Source organism: Miscanthus floridulus, chromosome 9 (assembly GCF_019320115.1).
Source record: "Miscanthus floridulus cultivar M001 chromosome 9, ASM1932011v1, whole genome shotgun sequence".
NCBI lineage: Eukaryota > Viridiplantae > Streptophyta > Magnoliopsida > Poales > Poaceae > Miscanthus > Miscanthus floridulus.
This window is the reverse complement of record NC_089588.1, coordinates 31,003,829-31,009,411: the sequence shown is the minus strand read 5'-3', so window position 1 is coordinate 31,009,411 and position 5,583 is coordinate 31,003,829. Positions and strand designations below refer to the sequence as shown.

General features: G+C 40.2%; 1 non-coding gene across 1 annotated transcript; it reads right to left on the bottom strand.

Moving 5' to 3' along the window:
* Positions 1-1,002: 1,002 nt before the first annotated feature.
* LOC136484440 (small nucleolar RNA R71) lies at positions 1,003-1,110 on the bottom strand. Its single transcript, XR_010765960.1, has one exon. It is a non-coding gene; the product is annotated as a small nucleolar RNA R71 (small nucleolar RNA).
* Positions 1,111-5,583: the final 4,473 nt, after the last annotated feature.

Genomic DNA, 5,583 nt, shown 5'->3' with positions numbered 1-5,583 from the left:
TGGTTATGGTTTATTTCTCCATCAAAAGTATAAGTTATCAATATATTCTATCTGTCTGTCCTTCTCTATGGTAAAAATATAAATAATGATACCTGAAATACTTCCGGGTGAAATGCTACAATGGTAAATTATCTGTGCACTTGCACATCCCTTTATATACATATTTGCATTCTTTTTAGTCACAATAAAATACTTATCATTGTAGTAGTGATGCTAGGTAGTACCAACAAGCATTTCTGGCATCATAGTTAGGGATGACAACCTAGCAAAAGTGTTATGAAATGTCAACAAACATTAGGTGGCTATGTAAACAAGTGACATGTTAATAAATACCAACAAGCATTTCTAGCGCCATTGCCGGGGAAGGTAGCTAGGAAAGAAGGAATTTTGATAAACTTTTACTTATTGATGTGACTGAGAAAACCATATACCCCTGCTCAAATAGGATTACCCTTGTGTTGTCTACTTTTTATATCTTATACAGGGTAATGTATGACTGGTTTTGACATTCTAACAAACTGTGTTGAAAATCCAGAAGCACTACTTAGGAGGACTAAGGCGAAATTCAAGAAAGTTTGAACTTTAGAATCGAAAGACAATCAGATAAGGCGGAGCTTAACACCAGTTTTCAAAGCCATGGCTAACAAGACTCTCCATGAATTCTCTGCTCCAACTACGGCCAACATCCGTACTAGACCGGCGATCAACATTGGAGATAATGCTTTTGAGCTCAAGCTAGCTCTCATCAACATGGTGCAAGCTAGCCAGTTTTGTGAAAAAGGCACATGAAGATGCGAGTGCTCATCTCCAACACTTCCTAGAGATCTGTAGCACTTTCATCATCAAAGGAGTTACCAGAGATGTCATATTACTTTGCCTCTTCCCGTTCTCACTTTTGGGGAAGGCGAAGCAATGGTTCTACGCCAACAAAGATAGAAATACTACATGTGAAAACTGCTCCACTGCCTTCCTAGCAAAGTTCTTTCCCATGGGCAAAACCAACGCCCTGCGTGGGAGAATTTCAAACTTTTAATAGCAACATGATGAATCTATCCCTGAGGCATGGGAACGCTTCCAAGACTACATATCAGAATGTTCTCATCATGGATGGAGGATTAGCTACTCATGCAGACTTTCTACCATGTGTTGACAAATAGCACTTGTGAGAATATGAATGCCGCTATTGGAGGTGCATTTCTGTCACTCACAATCGCACAAGCAACCACTCTCGTGGAGAAGATGTCCTCCAACCAAGGTTGAAATGAAGAACATCTTCAAACCCGCAAGAGAGGTGGAGGTATGCATCAACTCAAAGATGTAGACATGTTGTCTACCAAGATAGATCTGCTGATGAAGAGGCTTGAAGACTGAGCTAATGAAAAGAAAGAAGTCATGCACATTCATGATTCCCGCATGATGTGTGAAAAGTGTGGAAACACTAGGCATTCAAGGAATAGTTATCCTAAAACCCATCGGGATGTGAACTTCATCAACAATAACAACTATCGTCCTCAATGGAATCAAGGATGGAACCAACAAAGGCCCAACTACCAAGGTAATTACCAAGGTAACTATCAAGGTAATAATTTCAATAGTTTCAATAATCAATCACCCTTGAGAGAATTAATTTCTGGCCAAGCTAAAATAATGGAGGGCTTATCTAGAAAACTAGCTTCCAATGATAAAATCTTAGAAAACATAAACAATAGAATAGGTAGCTTCTCCTCAGCTATTAAAAACTAGCATAGCTTTAATAAAAATGATAGAATCATAAATAGCTCAGCTGGCGGCTGCTGTTCTTCCAACCGACAAAGGTAAGATTCTGGGGCAACTGGAAGATCTCAAAACTGTAAATCTTGTCGATATTCACAATGTTGTAGGATGCTACATAGAACAATCGATAGGAAGATGGGAGGATTATTCCTTACCTGTCAAGAAAGGAGATTCAGGAAGACCTCTCATCCCCATAGCCATTGGACCTCACATATTCTAAGAAGTTGTCTGTGACTTCGGAGCAAGTGTCAACATTATGCCAAAGGTAATTTATGATAAAACTAATGGAGATACTTTATTGTACACAAACATACGTTTGCAGCTTACAAATCAATCACTCTGCTACCCCAAGGGAATTCTCGAAGATATCTGTGTACGAGTGGGATAGTCCTATGTACCCATAGATTTTATGATTTTGGAAATAGGTGGAGATGTAAGGGCACCCATTATCTTGGGCTGACCTTTCTAGAGCACCGCAAAAGCCATCATCTATGTAGACAGTGTCAAGATCTATTTCACAATCAAGGATAGAAAGGAGAAGTTTACTTTGAAGAATCGTATACATCACTCTCCTAGTCATCCACAAAAGGCGTACCTACCCGAAGAAACAACAGTGACCAAGAAGAGAAACAACCAGAGAAGAAGAAAGAACAAGGCTAGGCAGCCACAAGAAGAATCAGTCAAGATGATCAACACATTTCGATCAGAGTACAACCACCTCCTCACTTCACTATTCCTTACTAAGAAGGAAGACACTGGAGTATCGATGATCGAGTGCACAATAGGACAAAGAATCTTCCACAACACCTTCTGCGATATTGGGTCGGGTGTTAATATAATGTCCAAGGTAACATATGACTATTTGTTTGGTGATGAACCTTTGTTCCCTACATATATGCAATTGCAGATGGCAGACCAAACAATTTGATTTCCAGAGGGAATAGCAAAAGATATCATGGTAAGAATACAAGATCACTATGACTTCGTGGTCCTTGATATGGGAGAAGAAGAAGAAGACGCACCTATCATCCTTGCAAGGTCGTTTCTCAACACCACCAATGCGATCATCTATGTCGGATGGGGACAAGTCCACTTTCAATTCTCTAGACAAAAGGTATGTTGCTATTTCAATAGTTATACCACTTATGAATACCAAAGAAGACCCGCTCCAACAGAAGACGCTAATCGTCCCAATGCTAGAGGAACCAACTTCCCAAGAATGAAGATGAAGAAAAAGAAGTTGTGAAGAATGAACCTACTACGCCGAAATCAAGTCCACATACTAAGCAGGTCTGGAAAGAAAAGGTGGCATCATCACCAGAGTCACCATCGCAAGAGGTGGAACCATCAAGGTCTCCATCTCCAGGACTGACAGATGCACCCAAAGAATGAACAAGACTAGAGAAAAGTCTTGTCCAGAGAACTTAAAAATATGAACCCTCACCGGGAGGTAACATCGGTAGTTATCCATATTTACTTTTAGCATTGCATGAATTATTTTTCCTTTAGCATATTTATTTTTCTACATTTGCTTTGCACTTAAAAAAAATAAAAAGTCTCATCATTGCATTATAAACTCCTAAGTCCCATATGAATAATCTTTATGGTGTGTTAAAACCCACAAGAATATCCACCGTGGTGGCATAAAATAAAAATACCATGCATACATCTAGTTATACCCCATTATATTCTATAAAATCCAAAAATATCAGATAGACATCCTGCTAAAATTCTACCAAATCAAAAATCTTTTTAACTCCAAGAACGACTAACCTCTGGATGGCAAATCGCTAACCCTTTTATTCTAATCTACTCCACAAGTTTTGTTGTTCTTGTTGAAGTTTTTGCAAGATGGCCACGAGTAAGTTTGTCCGGTCGTCTTCATCTCGCTCCACTAGGAGTGCTTCATTATCAAGAACCCGACTTCCTGATGGACGAGAAAGACATCCACTAGCGAACCTGCTCTAAGAAGTACAAGTTTGAACAACCACACCAACAACTAGCTTGGGGGAAGGGCATCCCCCATGATTCTAGATAAGTATTTCTTTATCTTTTGTTTTACTATTTATAAGTTTGCTATATATATAAGTCATAGAAAGATGCATAAGCTCAAAACAAAATAAAAATTTATCTTTGAGTTAGATATATATATTAGTAATGTGTGATCTAAAAATGAAAACCAAATAAAAAGTGTGTGTCTAGTTTGATGTTTTTAAGAGCTGAATAAAAAGGACTCTAAAGATAATCTCTTGAATGGAATTGATGAATAGTTGCTCTGTTGTAATTCCTTTCAAGTACTTAGTTTTCAGCCTTGAATTCTCCCGAGTTTTGGATAAAACTGTTTTGATATAAGAATTTACTCTGAACTTGAAACTCGTGGGTAGCATATGCTTGATCTAAGTCTAAGTAATTGACGGATATGATATGAGAAGGTTTGAGCTGCTATTTATCTTGTTCCACTAGAGTTTTGGAGATTTTTTTCCTTTGAAAACATAACAATGCTATATGATGAGTTCATGTATGACAAAGCTTGAATTCCTACCAGAGTCATATATGTTATTTAGGCTAGGAAAACTTCCACTCATATATGCTGCTTGTTTTGTATTGAGTTTAGTTAAGCTTTGTTGACCCTTATGAGAGGTTCGTCATGCTCTTAAAATCAAGATCACGTATACACCACCGACATATGCACTACCCCTACATTGGGGGCAGGTGCAAAAACATGTCATTCCATTTATGTAACACCCTGGTGTTACGATCTTGTTTAGCATTGCGATTTAGGCCTAATAAGCGAAACCCGTGTGACTTAGTTTTATGGACTCAAATAAATTCCCAAGTTAAATCATTTAGTGCGTAAAAGTATTAAAAATGTCCGATAACGATTCTAACAAGTAAATGGCGAATGGCTTGTTCTGTTGGATTGAGCATAAAAACAATTTGTATAAACCAAATAAAATATAGCTTATAATTCATACTTAGATAAAAGTTTGAAGTGCAAGTTTAGTAGATAAAAATGCTATTTTTTGTGTTTGAATCCTAGCAAAAATTTCCTAAATCTTAGTTTCATGTTTTGGTACGATTTGTTGCATCAAAGTGTGTACTTAAGCCTTCATCGCATTAGTAAGTTGTTTTTTGTTCGCTTTTAAATGCGTGCGTGCCGTCGTTCCAGCTAGCCGGCTGCTGCTACTATCCTTCACTGTATGAATTTTAATGGAAGCACTTGGCTCTGTCGTGTCCACGCTCCCGCTATGCGCCACCATCCAACTATCGGTTTCGTCGCTTCACCCTGCAGCACATTGAATGCCTCTACTGCCTTTGCCTGCCTTGCGTGCCTCTGTGGTTTGCCTTGCCTGCCTCTGCTGGCTGTCGTGGTTGAGTTGTGGACTAGCAAGTGAACTGATCGATGGGACGTCTCCCTGCCGCTGTTGTCTACCTCTGTGTCGAGGTCGAGCTGTTGCTGCTGTCATGTACTCTTTGTTTCTTTTTCTGCAGCCGAGGAGCCCAGCTTGGCTCGCCCTCCCCGCTCACTCTCTTAGTCACTCTATCTCCATCGGTTTCTTTCCCATCTCGCGTGAGCGCATCCCACGGTCCTGTAGGGCCGCTCCTCCCTGTTCCTCTGCGTAGCACCGGCGTCCCTCCTTGTCTTTTTCCCTACGTCGCTCGCCACTCCATCTCTGATACAGTGCCGTCGCCGTGGTGCTCCAAGCTGGCCGAGCCCGCGCTGTTTCCTCGCACTCTCTGCTTGCCTGTTTCGTCGGGCCGCTGCGCTGCGTCTCCTATTCGCGCCGATCCTATAGTTCCCCCCTCATC